The sequence below is a fragment of the Rhinoraja longicauda genome, chromosome 3, assembly GCF_053455715.1.
Source record: "Rhinoraja longicauda isolate Sanriku21f chromosome 3, sRhiLon1.1, whole genome shotgun sequence".
Lineage (NCBI taxonomy): Eukaryota > Metazoa > Chordata > Chondrichthyes > Rajiformes > Arhynchobatidae > Rhinoraja > Rhinoraja longicauda.
The window spans coordinates 47672130-47687540 of record NC_135955.1 but is presented as its reverse complement, the minus strand read 5'-3'; the positions used below and the strand labels follow the sequence as shown (position 1 = coordinate 47687540).

The 15411-nt window shown below is 43.0% G+C and overlaps 1 protein-coding gene across 5 annotated transcripts in view; it reads left to right on the top strand.

The window, feature by feature from the left end:
* The window catches only part of kank1a (KN motif and ankyrin repeat domains 1a), a 226973-nt gene that overhangs the window by 74509 nt on the left and 137053 nt on the right, over positions 1 to 15411 (top strand). For 4 of the 5 annotated variants that reach the window (XM_078396073.1, XM_078396076.1, XM_078396074.1 and 1 more), the window contains one exon: positions 1495 to 1573. The gene's annotated coding sequence lies outside the window, so the exon portion shown is untranslated. Of the gene's footprint in view, positions 1 to 1494; positions 1574 to 12272; positions 12447 to 15411 lie in introns of those variants that run through there. The other variant, XM_078396078.1, reaches the window with a different exon arrangement.

The window sequence follows — 15411 nt, the reverse complement described above, 5'->3', positions numbered from 1 at the left end:
TCACCTCAGTTTTAAACGGCCTCCCCTTTATTCTTAGACTGTGGCCCCTGGTTCCTTACTCCTCCAACATTGGGAACATTTTTCCTGCATCTAGCTTGTCCAGTACTTTCATAATTTTATACATCTTTCTATCCCGTCTCATCCTTCTAAACTCCAGTGACTACAAGCCCAGTCTTTCCAATCTTTCCTCATATGACAGTCCCTCCATCCCAGGGATTAACCTCATGAACCTAGGCTGCACTGCCTCAATAGCAAGGACGTCCTTCCTCAAATTAGGAGACCAAAACTACACACATTACTCCAGATGTTGTCTCACCAGGGCCCTATACAACTGCAGAAGGACCTCTTTGCTCGTATACTCAAATCCTCTCGTTATGAAGGCCAACATGCCATTAGCTTTCTTCACTGCCTGCTGTACCTGCACGCTTAATTTCAGTGACTGGTGTTCAAGGACACCCAGGTCTTGTTGCACTTCCCCTTTACCTAATCTGACACCATTGAGATAATAATCTGCCTCCTTGTTTTTGCCGCCAAAGTGAATAACCTCACATTTATCTACGTTCTACTGCATCTGCCTGTCCAAGTCACCCTGCAATTTTGTTTTTGATGTGGAAGGAAAATGTAGTGCTTGCAACATTTTCCCTGTTTTGAACTACAGTTGTGTTAAGTTCCTCCTGCATTTTGTGAAGTTAGATTTAAAGAAATTGTTTTGTGCATTTAGTATCCAACAAAAGCGTTCACATTTGACTGGCTTTTTAATGGCATTTATTTCACTGCTCTAACATGCATTTGGTCCATTCCTTTCCTCCATCTTTAATCCATATTCAACCTGAAATGTCACCTATTCATTCCCTCCACAGATGCTGCTTGACCTGCTGTTCCTCCAGTTCTTTGATGTTCTCATGCTTTTCCCACTACTGACGTCGGACTCAACAGTTTGTAGTTCCTGGCTTGGCCTTGCTGCCCTTATTAAATAATGGTACAACATTAACCACCGTCCAGTATTTCAGAACTTCACTGGCAAAAGATAATGCAAATATCTCTGCAAGCACCTCCGCAATTTCCTCCCTAGTTTCCCACAAGGTCCAAGAATGTACTTGGTCATGACCTGGGGATTTATGCACCATAATGCACTTGCCCTCAATCACAAAACTTTTCCTAAGAACACAGTTATTCTCAATAGGCTGCTCTGCTGTACTTTATTTTCTTATTGGCTGCTCTGACTCTCTATGAGCCAATTAAACAACATACTTTCAAACTTTGCTGCTATGTTCTGCTCCGTTTCCTGGCTGGAAAATCAGAAAATGAGAGGGGGGGAAATAGACTTGTGGAATTTATTTTATTTTTAAAATTCAAAAGTTAACATTATTTGTAAAATATATGTGTGTGTGCGTGTGCGTGATAGATAAATGCAGAAAAATAGTTCATTTATAGTGTTATTCAGTCCATATAATGACTTACCAGATTGTTTTTTTCATTTATTTTGTTCAACAGATCAACCACTCTTGCCTGGCCCGGCTTGTGTGTGACTCTTGACTTCCAACAATGTGATTGAATCTTGATCGTCCTCAAGGTGACCTTAACTTTAATAATATCATGATTGGCACCTCTTTAAAAAGTTAATCATCAATATATTATTTTCTGGCCACTTGATATGTATGTTTATTGAAGGTGTGTACTGGCATCTTTTTATCTACTCATCATGACCATTGTTGTTACTGGTGTTGGCTCATCACCAACTGCAGCAAGTAGAGATGATTAGCAACACCCACATCCTGAAAAATGAATAAAGATGTCAACTTCATTAAAATAGACTTGTAGTCATTATCACATTGCCGTTCACCGAGTTATTTTTGTGGAGTCCTCAATAAAAATGGGGCAATTGTTTATTTTTTTGTTTGATGAGAAAATGTTTTAATTTCCCTGTTGGAAAAGTTTTCTTTAAGTCTGAATAGCACAGATTTTCCAAGTGATGTATAACCTAATATCTGTGTAACATATGTGGAGGGAGCGACTCTATGATTCTAATGTGGACATTGTAATTAGATTTTTCAAGAGGTCAAGCATATGTGAGGTTGCACTTGGAGTATTGTGTTCAGTTTTTATCAGCCTGCAATTGGAAGGATGTCATTAAGTGGAAGGAGTACAGAAAAGATTTACAATGATGTTGCCAGGTTTCGAAGGCCTGATATAGGGAGAAGTTGGGCAGACTAGGACTTTATTCCTTGGAGTGCAGGAGACTGAGGGGTAATCTTATAGCCGTGCATAAAATCACAGGGGAATAGATAGGGTGAATGCACAGAGCCTTTTACCATGAGTAAGGGAGTCACAAAATGAGAGGGCATGCTTTAAAGTGAGAGAAGAAAGATTTAATTGCAACCCAAGAGACAACCTTTACTCACTGGGGGTGGAGACCTGGATTCCATCCTTTATGAGTGCTGTCTGTGTGAAATTTGCATATTCTCCCATTAACTGCATCGGTTTTCTCCGGGTGCTCCAGTTTGAATGAATGAATACTTTATTGTCACATGTGACGTTGTCTTTGCTTACCCAAGGCAAAAAGTCACCATACAAAGGGCGCTGACAAAGTTCCCATATTCCAAAGATGGCAGGTTTGTAGGTTAATTGGCTTCTGTAAATTCTCCCTAGTGTGTAGGATAGAACTAGTGTACAGGTGACCATTGGTCGGCGTAGATTCAGTGGGCTCAAGGGCCTGTTTCCATGCTGTGTCTCTCTACTAAACCATGCTGACTGAGAGATACCCTTCAGCTAACAATAATTTGACCTTTTCTTTGACATATGCAAGACTCCACCCATCCTTAAGGTATGACATTGCAGGAGCCACTGCCTCAGTTGTCCAATCCCATTCGTGACTTGAAGTGGCAGGACTATAGACTTGAAGTTGGGCTGTCTATAGACTTTTGCCTGATGTGTCTGTTATGGGGTCACACTGCATAGCAGGCCCACAATGTCCCTGTTGACCATCTGTAGCTATCTATAATGCCATTTACCAGTGTGGTCTGTGGCTTACAGTGCTTTGATTCAAGCACCAATATAGGTGCTTCTGAGATACTGAATAACTGCCTTCACATTCTCAGTGATGCGTCCAGATTGCAATCACTCAGTGGGTGATTCTCCCGACGATCTCATCCTAAGCCTATTATTCCTCACCTTAAACCTATCACCTGGTGCCATGCCTCACACCTTCTCATTGCAGGAGTGTTGGTTTGTGGCAAATGAGAATGGCAAAGATAGGAATGTATTGGGTTATTTTAGTGGATGATGTTCTTCTGCTTGCATCAAGTGATTATCAAAGGTATTTTTGTTCATGTTGATCTTCTGCCCATGCTTTGACAAGAAACATTTTGGCTGTTGATGCTCCTCTGTGCTCAGTTAGTAGCCATTCTTGCTGTTGGACATTAACAGCCATCATCCAGAGTACTACAGGATCTTGCCCTTCCAAATGTTGTCTACTATCCCCCGTATCATTTCATCAGTCAAGGAAGGGTTGCAGGTGACCAGCAGAAGGTTTCCTTGCCCGAGTTTAAACTGATGGCATGAGAATTTGTGGAATCCTGAGCAGAGGTCATGCTCCCATCCTCTTCTTTCTGATTGCCAATGTGTTGCTTCCTCTGGAGCTTCCCTACAGGTGGGTTTGCACAACACAGCACAGCCCTTGAGTTACTGTGCTGCAAAATAAAACTCAAACTTTCAGGTGGGGTGCTGGTCATTTCCCCCAGTATTAAATCTTGAGCCTTTGATACTTGTATCTCTCAGCTATCTTTTTGTACTTCTGTTTTCTTTCTTTTCACCTCAGTTTCCCTATTCCAAAGCTTTGCCCATGACTAAAGTCACCAGCACATGTCCCATTGTAAGTCAGAGTATTTGCTTGCTTTGACATTGCCAAATTGTCTTTGAGGTCATCTTAGAGATTTCCACATGTTCTGATCAATCTCCAATTGCTTTCTGGATTGGCATGGGAATTCTATTAATTCCAATTATTTAAAAAAAAATATGATGCATGTTCAAAACTTGTGCATCATTTCATAATCTTGGATTATGTTTAAATTGTAAATTGCTTTCCCTCCTTTCACTTTATATTTTTAATTGAATTCAAAGATCATCTAATTTTTTTAAGTGGTAGTAGGAAGTAATTAAACCATAAGTGGTCTGTTTCCAAAAGAAAAGGCAATTTTCAAACAGGACCAGCATACTTTCTGTAAGATTGTATCAGAGATGGACACATGAGAATTTTTTAATTTTTTAAAAATCAGCTTCCTAAAAGACCACAGGAAGAAAACTTAATTGGAACTTCAAGAATTAGAATTTGTTTGAACTTCATATAAGTGAAAAGTAAAACCTATGAAGAGCAGCTTGCTGGCACTCAGCTGGAGAATAAAGAACTGGTACAAGGTATGCGCTCATCCTTTATCCTTTTCAATAGCAATGTGTTTGCAGCCCATAGTTGCTAAATCAAGAATTAAGCCGGTCCACCATTAGAGTAGCAAAGATGTTTTTAATTTGAACTACGGAATCATGAATAAAACAGAATACATTCATGGTTTTAATTGTACACCAAATGGACAAGAAAAACATTAGAAAAATGCAAAGTTGTGCAGATTTGGAGGATGATTTTTCTTTATTCGTGGAACTGTGATGTTGTATACAAGTGTCAATGTAAGTTTATAAATGTATCTTGCAGTGTAACTATTGATATCAAAATGGTATTTTGGTGTTAGTAAATCTATGGTGACAAATCTTGCAGTGCTGATGTTTACTCTAATTATATCGTTTACATCATTTAATCTGCCTTCTGCATTTTTACCTAATCCTGCTTAAGGCTCTTTTTCTAAGTTTTCTTGTGACCTCAGTTTTAAAGTTTAAAAGTATCTGGTGTCCAAAACCACACCATTGAAACAAGTTCCTTCATGATGTGTGTTGAGAAATCAGGCCAAGAAACGTGACTGCATATCTCCAGAGTTTGCATGATTGGGCAATAATTTGTATTATGGGCAGCTATGCCTTGAGGGCACAAGTCTTCCTGGGTATAGTACAAGGGGAATTTTGTAACACGTTGTCCACTTGTGTTTACAGCAAACCTTGAGTTTGATTGAGTCGGTTACAAGACTGAAAACTATCATGTGAAATGGGGGAATATGCGAGTTCGGTATTTCGACTGAGCATGCGCCGTTCAAAGGTCGCAAGGGCTAAACATTCTCACTGGCTAATCTGCTTCGTGTATACAGACCTGCATTTCCACCGTATTTTCCAGTTTTGCTTCGTAGAGGTAAATGTCAGCCATTCCTTCTTTCCAGAGATGCTCCCTGTCCCGGTAAGTTACTCCAGCATTTTGTGTCTACCGGAGTACAAATTAACCATAAATACATCTAATTAATATTTTTAAAGCGTTATTTTCTTGCCTCTACGAAGCAAAACTGGAAAACACAGGTCTGTATACACGCAGCAGACCAGCCGGCGAGAATGCTTAGCCCTGGCGACCTATGACCAGCGCATGATCAGTCGAAATACCAAGCTCGCTTATTGAGAATTGGCAGTAATTCTGGCGATACTTAGTTCAATGTTAACAAAGCACCGCACTTTGTTCTTTTACAAGATTGGCAATAGACCACTTTGGGAGTATTGTGTACACAGCCTTGGGGACTGATGGGGGGGGGGGGGGGGTGATTGAGTTTTGGTAGCATTATTTGATGGTCCAGAGGACATGAAAGGACAAAAGATTACAACAATGATTATCCCAAAAGGCAGGTTACTGAGTTTAAAAAAAGATCTCTTCACTGGAGTTTTATGGACTTGGAAATGATTTGATAAAACTATGTAAAATAGTAAATGTTTCTGCTGGTTTCAGTCTGGTCACACACTGCAAAATCCCCTGCTTGAGAGAGTTGGAAAAAAGAATGTGCACCGTTTGGTGCAGCTCCCTGCGATATTCTTTGAGTTGCTGTAAGGTGAAAATCGTGTCTGCTGTTTCTCAATAGGCTGAATGTGCTCTGTGCCTTGGAACAGCTCTGTGGCTCCCAAGGGGAGGCAGCTGAACATCTTTGCAGCAACCAACCCTGTGGTTGACTGCAAAGAGACATTGCTTCGTTTTCAGAAATGAATTATTTTTTTGAAGTCGGTCACTACTTTACCCAAGCCTCTCCAAGAATGGGTCTTGCACTATAAGGTGCAGTGGTCGAGCCGCTACCTCACTATAGGTGCGGTCCTGACTCTAGGTGCGGTCGGTGCAGTTTGTACGTTCTCCCTGTGACCTCGTTGGTTTTCTCAGGATGCTCCGCTTTCCTCCCACATGCCAAATATGTGTGGGTTTATAGCTTAATTGGCATCTGTAAATTGCCCCTAGTGTGTAGTATGTAGAACTAGTGTATGGGTGATCGAAGGTTGGCATGGAATCAGTGGGCCAAAGGCCCTGTATCTCTAAATTAAGCTAAATATCCTAGAGACAAAGGACCTTTATCACAGTGTCACTGCTGTCAAAAGATTCATGGAGAGGTGTGGGCCTCCTGCGGTGCTTTAGGTGAGCATCAGTGGTAAAATCACCATTTTTTCTAATGTATCAGATCATCCTTTGGCTTTCTGAAGAAATAACCTCAATTCTGACAAAGTTCCTGCTCAACTGGGCATAGAGTAAAACATTATAATTTACCTTGAGGGGGGGGGGGGGGGGGGAAGTGGTGTCCGTTATTGCCAATTGTCTTCTATAACTGAGTATGGGATTATGAGAAAAGAATTAACATTGTAGAAGTAGTAGCAACAAATAGCTGCAGTTGCTGGTTAATGCACAAAAGGGACACAAAGTGCTGGAGTGGGCAGCAGGTCTGGCAGCATCTCTAGAGAATATGGATAGATGAAATTTTGAGTTGAGACCCTTCAGACTCTTGGTCTGGAATCCAGGTGAGTTGATGGTTCCGGCCTGCTGGTGGCCGGGGGAGAAGTGAGGATTGGCGGAGTCAATGGTCGCGGGTGACCGGAGTGCATGTGAGGGTGGCGGTGGCTGTAGATGTGGCTTGGAAGCGGCTGGGGGTGGAGGTCCTTCCGCTATAACGGAAAGTGGTCTGTTAAAATGAGAGTTTACTGTGCTGATTTTTCCAAGTTCGTGTTTGGATTGATGAACACTGGAGGGGTACCGTAGCCCCACATGGCCCAGTTTTACCTTCTCCCAAAATCCATAAACACAACTTGCCCTGGCAGACCCTTTGTTTCTGTCTGCTCCGGTCCCACTGAAATGATTTCCAAGTACCTCCACTCCATCCTATCCCCCCCAGGTTCAATCTCTTCCGACCTATGTCCAAGATACCTCACATACCCTTCTTGACTTCCGCTTTCCGAGTCTCCACTCTCCCACCTTTACTATGGACGTTCAGTCACTCTACACCTCCATCCCCCACCAGGAAGGCCGTAGAGCCCTCCGTTTCTTCCTCAACCGCAGAACCATCCAATTTCCCTCTACTAACATTCTACTCCACCTGGTCCTTACTCTCAACAACTTCTCTGACTCCTCCCATTTCCTCCAAGTCCAAGGCGTAGCTATGGGCACTCATATGGGCCCCGGCTATGCCTTCCTCTTTGTAGGGTATGTTAAACAATCTCTGTTCCAGGCGGACACTGACCCTATCCCCGAACTCTATCTCCGTTACATCGCCGACTGCATCAGTGCTACCTCCTGCGCCCATGCCAACTCATGGACTTCATTAACTTCACCAATTTCCATCCTGGACAATGACAGCCTCGCCAACAGTCTGTCTCGTCCTTTTCTTTCTTTGTTGTTTTTAGTATGTTGTAAAATGTATGTTTTAGTGTATCTTTAGCTTTGTATTATGTGGGGAGTGGGGGGGTTGGGGGAAACTGTTTAATCTCTTCCCTCGACAGAGATACAATTTTTTTCCGTATCGCAGGAGCCTGCGGACTTAACATCGTGGAGCCTGCGATCCCTTTGTCAGGGATCAACTTCGGGAGCTCCAACCGTGGGAGTCTGCGGACATAACATCGTGGAGCGTGTGGTCCCTTGGTTAGGAATTGACATCGGGAGCTCCAACCGCGGGAGCATCGATCGCCCCGACGCGGGATCTTCAATCGTCGGCTGCGGGAGCTTCGATCGCCCTGACTGCGGATGGTTCGACTGCCCCGTCTGTGGGGGAATAAGGAGGAAAGAAGATAAGACTTTATTGCTTTCCATCACAGTGAGAAATGTGGGGGAGCCGCTGTGGTGGATGTTTATGTTAACCTTTATGTAGTTGTGTGTCTTGTTGCTTTTTTCTGGTATGACTGTATCGTAAATCAAATTTCACTGTACCTTAAATGGCACACGTGACAATAAAGGACCATTGAACCATTGAAATTCACTTGGACCATTTCCGACACCTCCTTCCCCTTTCTTGATCTCACCGTCTCCATCACAAGAGATAGACTATCGACTGATGTCTATTACAAACCCATTGACTCCCACAACTATCTCGCCTACACTTCTTCCCGCTCTGCTTCCTGCAAAAACTCTACTGCTACTCCCAATTCCTCCGTCTCTGCCGTATCTGCGCCCAAGATGATGTGTTCCATACCAGGACAACTGAGACGTCCCCATTCTTTAGGGGATGGGGGTTCCCCTCTTTCATCACAGATACCCTCAGATGTGTCTCCTTGGGACCCCACAGCTCCGCCCTTGCTCCCCCTCACCCTCGTCGCAACAGGGACAGAGTCCCCCTGGTCCTTGCCTTTCACCCCATCAGCCATCGCATGCAACACAATCCTCTGACATTTTCGCCACCTCCAACAGGATCCCACCATGTTACATCTTCCCATCTCCATCCTTTCCGCCTTCCGCAGAGACCTCTGCAACTCCCTGGTAACATCCCTTCCCACCCAAACCACCCCTCCCTAGGTACCTTCCCCTGAAACTGCAGGAGATGCAACACCTTTCCCTTCACCACCCCCCTCCCTAGACTCTGTCCAGGGACCCCGACAGTCCTTTCAGGTTAGGCAGAGGTTCATTTGCACCTCCTCCAATCTCAATTAACTGCATCTGTTGTTCAAGATGTGGACTCTAATACATCAGCGGGACCAAACGTAGACTAGGTGATCGTTTCACTGAACACCTTCGTTCAGTTCACCTGTCCCGGTTGCTAAACACTTTAATTCCCATTCCCACACTGACCTTTTTGTCCTAGGTCTCCTTCATTGTCAGAGTGAGGCTAAATGTAAATTGGAGGAACAACATTTCATATTTTGCTTGGACAGCTTACAACCCAGGAGTATGAATATTAATTTCTCTCACTTCAGGTAACCCCTGCATTCCCTTCCATTCCTCCTCCACCCAAGTCACACCAGCTTTTAGTTCTCACCTAGCAAACAGCCAATAATGGCCTGTTTCCTTCATTGTTGCTTTTTTACATATCTTTCATTCATTTGTTCTATATTTTTCTACAATATCGTCTCTATCTCTCGTTTCCCCTTCCTGTGATTTTCAGTCTGAAGAAGGGTCTCGACCCAAAACGTCACCCATTCCTTCTCTCCAGAGATTCTGCCTGCCCCGCTGAGTTGCTCCAGCATTTTGGCTATCTCCAATGGTAGGCCATGTTTTTGACACACCTAACACTAGATTCCTGAAATGTTCACTATACTCTGAGCTCCTTCATGCCAGGAAATTTCCAGGAGAAACAAGGTGACTTAAAGCTTGTTCGACCTGCTTGGCTAAATTTAACCACCCCATCAACTCATGAAAATCCCATGTCCGACTGCTCTAGTAAGACACTGAGCAACTCAAATCCTCAAAAGCATGGAGATCAGGCAAAAGTAGTGCAGATTCTCCCAAATAACCAATCCACACAGCCCCTGCAAACAGCACTTGCTCCATGTGGCAGAATCTGAAGATCCCACAAAGATTCTTCAGCTATCTGAGAGACCCAAGAAATGGAATGACAAGAAGTGATCCTGGACTTGGAGCGTGTGCTGCAGGAGGGGATGGTTTTGAGCCCTACTCTTTTAACAGACTTTCCTCCTGTTTTATTCTTATTGGCAGACATGCCTTCAACAGTACATGAGGCCCTAGAGTCGTACAGCTCGGAAACAGGTCCTTCGGCCCAGCTTGCCAATGCCCTTTTGCACTAGTCCCACCTGTCCACCTGTGTTTGGCCCATATCCCTCTAAACCTTTCCTATCCATGTACCTGTCCAAGTGTCCTTTAAATGTTGTTATAGTTTCTGCCTCAACTACCTCCTGGCAACTCATTACACACACCCAACACCCTTTGTGTGAAAATGTTGCCCTTCTGATGCCTATTAAATCTTTCCCCCCTCGCCTTGAACCTATGTCCTCTGGTTCTTGATTCCCCTACTCTGGGTAAAAGACTCTCAGCTTCTCCCTATCTATTCCCCTTGTGATCTTGTACACCTCTATAGGATTGCGCCTCTGCCTCCTACACTCCAAGGAATACACACCTAGCCTACCCAACCTCTCTCTATAGCTCAGGCCCTCAAGTCGTGGCTACATCCTCATAAATCTTCTCTGCACTCTGTCCAGTTTAGCAACATCTTTCCTATAGGTGGATCACCCAAACTTAACACAATCCTTCAACGGTAGTCACCAGCACTTTGTACACTTGTCGCATAACATCCTAACTTCTATTCTTGAAACCCAAGCTGTTGAAGGTTAATGTGCTGAAAGCCACCTTGACCACCTGTGACACTACTTTCAAGGAACTTTCAAGGTATTGCGATGGTGATGAGTTTAAGGAAATCCCAAATGAGAAAAAGACAGGGATTTCAGGAGTGAGGTGATGGCCTTCAGGATCCAGGCAACTAAAGGCAGTGGCATCAAACAAGGCAGCGGTAGAGTTGCTGCTTTACAGCGAATGCAGCGCCGGAGACTCAGGTTCGATCCTGACTACGGGTGCTACACTGTAAGGAGTTTGTACGTTCTCCCCGTGACATGCGTGGGTTTTCTCCGAGATCTTCGGTTTCCTCCCACACTCCAAAGACGTACAGGTATGTAGGTTAATTGGCTGGGTAAATGTAAAAAATTGTCCCTAGTGGGTGTAGGATAGTGTTAATGTACGGGGATCGCTGGGCGGCACGGACTTGGTGGGCCGAAAGGGCCTGTTTCCGGCTGTATATATATGATGATATGATATGAAATGCACAGACTGTCTTTTTCTAATCCTTCACTTTCCATCTTCCCTGTTAATGCTCTTCATGGAGTTTATATACTTAAAGTTCAACATAAGTGAAATGGGAATGATAAAATAATCTATTTAATTTTCTTGCTCTCTAGATTTTGTCTTTACTTTAACTTAATAATTACAGTTGATCGAAGAGTCACAAAATTAAATACTTCTCATTTTTTGCAGTTCTCTCTTGTCGCATGGTTTTGTTTGAAGTGGGGACAAGTATTCCATTCATTCTGGCAGTAGTGGGAATAGATTGTGTAGCTCCTTCTGTGTGCAAGAATTGCTGTCCTGTTAGTTTTATATAAATGTTGTATCTGCATTTCAACAGCTAACGAGTAACATGGCAAACACACGAGAAATGTGACCTTTGATTTGCACCATGTTTGAACTGCTTTCATTTGCCAACGGCCTGCTGTTCCTTTTATCTTTTTGAAATGAAAACTGCAGAAAGACATGACTGGCAAGTTGAATCACACACAACTCTCAGTGAAAGGACTAGCATTTTCTCCCAATTGTCATGTGAACCCGAGTTAATAAAAAAGGTGATGATAAGACCTCTTGGCTTTGTGGAGCCTGTGTGTGTTTGGTTTAAGGAAATATTTTTACAGTTGTTTTGTTTTTGTTCCTTATAAACGGTAGTTTTTTTTGGCATTTCTCTTGTTGCAAACTTTAACAAGGTTTGACCTCCAAAAGCACTGAGGCGGTGCATACATTGATAGGCAGGAAGATAAAAGCATATTGTTTATCCAAGCCTGTTCTGTCCTGCATGTAATACAGCTTAATCCTGCCTAACCCCCTCCCCCCCAATTTTTGTGTGGGGAAGTACAAATGAATCTAAGATAAGGACATTAAAAGGACCTTTCCCTCCATGTAACTTTCTTTGCAAATAGTCTGCCAGCATACACTGCTGATTGCATAATTAACCCAAATTGTGTACTTTTGACTTTACTGCCCTCCTGGCTTGATGCAGTGTGTCAACAAAAATCGTACTCGTGCTTGATTCCACAAGTAGGTGTTTTGCAGTCAAAAGAACTGAGCAGACTTCAAGCACAGCAGTTCCAGCTACTTATCCACTGAGAAGTATTGTAACCAAAGGAGCTGATATCAGTTAAATAACAGAGGCTGGACTGACATGCAACGTTTAGTGTAATACTCTCCTGAAGGATAGACAGACTAGAAAAGCAAAATGCATTGAAATCCGAGTGATGGTATTGCAATTTTTACAAACATAATAAACTCACTTGGAGGATAAATGTCGTGATGACACTGGGTAAGCAAACATGTGGAGATGGACAGTTCCATGTTTATTTTGTTTTGTGATTTTGGTCTGTGACGGAATGCGATAATGAAATTGGTCCTGTCTTTGTAATTGCATCAATGTGCTGGGCCCAGGACAGATCTTCAGAGAAATGTATGCATCGGAACTTGAAGCTATTGACTTGCTCTACTGCCACCGCGTTGATGAAGGCAGGTTCATGAATCCTTGACTTTGCCCTTGGCATTTCCCTCCTTGGGAGCAAGATAGTTGTTCTGGCACCATTCAATCATATTTTTAATCTTTCACCTGCACTCTGATTCGTCATTACCCAGTATTTGTTCAACAATGGTAGTATGCTCTGTGAATTTAAAGATGGTATTGGAACTGTGCCTGGCTATGCAGTCATGTGAAAAGAGAGAGAACTGGGAACACAGCCTTCAGCTGTGCCTGTGTTGATGGGTATCGAGGAGGAAATGTTGTTGCCAATTCGTGCTGATTGTGGTTTGAAAATTAGGAAGTCAAGGATCCAATCACATGGATGAGAGAGACCCAATTCTGAGTTTGGATGGGATGATGTTGTTGAACCACAGGCTGCAGTCGATGAACAACAACCTGGCATACATATTCTTATTGTCCAAGTGGTGTAGTGGAGATCCAGCGAGATTGTAACCCTGTTGATCTTCTGTGGTGGAATGGTGAATTGTAGTGGTTCCTGATCCTTACTAAGGAATTACTTGATATCTGTCATGACCAATCTCTCGAGGTAATTCACCACAGATGTTAGTGCAACTGATCGGTAGACATCTTGGGTACTGGAATTAGAAAAGTCTCTTCAAAGCGTGCGGGACCTTGGACCTTAGTGAAGGTTGAAGATGTCTGCAGAATTCTAACCGGTTGGTCTGCACACATTTTAAGTATGTAGCCCAATACACTACCAGGAACTGACCCTGAGCGATCTTGACATTCTGACATCAGCCTCTGGTTAAGCATATAATGTCATCAGGAGCTATAGAGGTTGGAGAAAGTACGTAAGGACTGTGACCACAACTAATGCTTTCGTAGGAGGATGCATTTATAGTAGGTGCATTAATAATTAAGATTGGGTAGATTTATCCTTTGTGTTGGTACTCACCGTCTTCTGCAGATAGTTTGGTGTCAAGTATAGGACGTAGTCAGCTCATTTATGTATTGGTTCTATGGGTGTCCCCTGGTTATGCATTTTGAGATTCCCACCCTGAGTGTTGTTTAGTTGCTATTAATTAAAAACTAAAATACTTGTGTATCCCTGAGCCTCTGCTGCCTCGTGGGATGATTCTTGGGGGGAATGAGTCTGGCTTTCCACATCTGGAAAATGTCTGATTTGCAGAGAACTGTAGTCATTCTGCTCAATGGGTTATTTTAGGATATTGTGGTCCATGATGTTTGGTAAAGACTAAGTTGACCTGTGGCAAAATCTATCATTGCATTCACCTTACCTGGTGAATGCCCACTGCAGTAAGGAAATTAGGAATATGTTTATCTGTTTCTAAGGTATCTGTTTCTAAGCTAGATTACTGCTATGATGTAAAGAAAACAAATTTACTTTGAAATACCCTTGAGAAGTAATAATGTTAAAATGGGCCCAACACTTGAAGTGATTAGCTTGAAATGGTGAAATTGTCCAGCTGAAAATTAAATGGCTGAGGTAGCTTCACCCATTCTGCAAATAAAATAATTTCAGAGTAAAAGTGAACTTTGACACACATGTTTGTTATTTGTCTGAGAGTTCACTGATGCTTGCATTGCTCTGGGAGTTTGGCAACTTGTTAGATTCACAAATTGCTTTAAACTTTGCTCTTCGTTGTCTATAAGTTTCTTTAAAATTTGGTCGCCGATCTTTTTTTAACCAATGATCATGGTGGCAACTACACAGTACTGGTATTATCTAATTAACGTCAACTAATGCAATAATTGATGTTTCAGATCAAGACGGTGATTTGTCTCCACACCTGCTGTTTAACGTGCTGAATTCGTCCAGAAGTTTGTTTTTGGCTCCAGGTTCCAGCAACTGCAGTATCTTGTTTCATGGTTTAATATCTGGTTTATTCTCCAGCATAAAGAAGGGCTGCTAAAAGCTAAGTAACTTCACCAAAAGCAGTGGTCCAAAATAATATAAAATGGTTGAGAGCTCAAGTTCCTAAGCGTAAACATAGAAACATAGAAAACAGGTGCAGGAGGAGGCCATTTGGCCCTTCGAGCCAGCACCGCCATTCATTGTGATCATGGCTGATCATCCACAATCAGTAACCTGTGCTTGCCTTCTCCCCATATCCCCCGATTCCACTAGCCCCTAGAGCTCTATCTAACTCTCTTTTTAATTCATCCAGTGAATTGGCCTCCACTGCCTTCTGTGTTAGAGAATTCCACAAATTTACAACTCTCTGGGTGAAAATGTTTCTTCTCACCTCAGTTTTAAATGGCCTCCCCTTTATTCTTAGTCTGTGGCCCCTGGTTCTGGACCCCACCCCCCCCAACATTTGGAACATTTTTCCTGCATCTCGTTTGTCCAGTCCTTTTATAATTTTACTAGACCAAGTTGGGCCCAAACCTCTCCTGCATTGGTGCAGCACCCTCTCCTCCACCCTCCCCCTGCTCCCTCCTGCCCCCTCCCTTCCCACTCCCCCTCACTCCATCCCCCTCAACCCCCCTTATCCTCCCTCCTCCCCCTCCCTCCCTCCATCCCCCTCCCTCCATCCCCCTCCCTCCCTAGGAGATAGATTTAAACTTTAAAATGTGAATAGCTTTTAAAATATAACACCGATTTCAATTAAACTTCCATTAGCACCAAAGGGACGACGGTGAGTAAGGTGGGCCTAAAATTGTCGTGCTATCGTGTACTGCTTTGGCTGTAGTTCAGGAACAAAGAAACAAACAAATTAGAGTTTTCGTATATAGATATGTCTCTATAAGATCCCCTCTCATCCTTCTAAACTCCAGT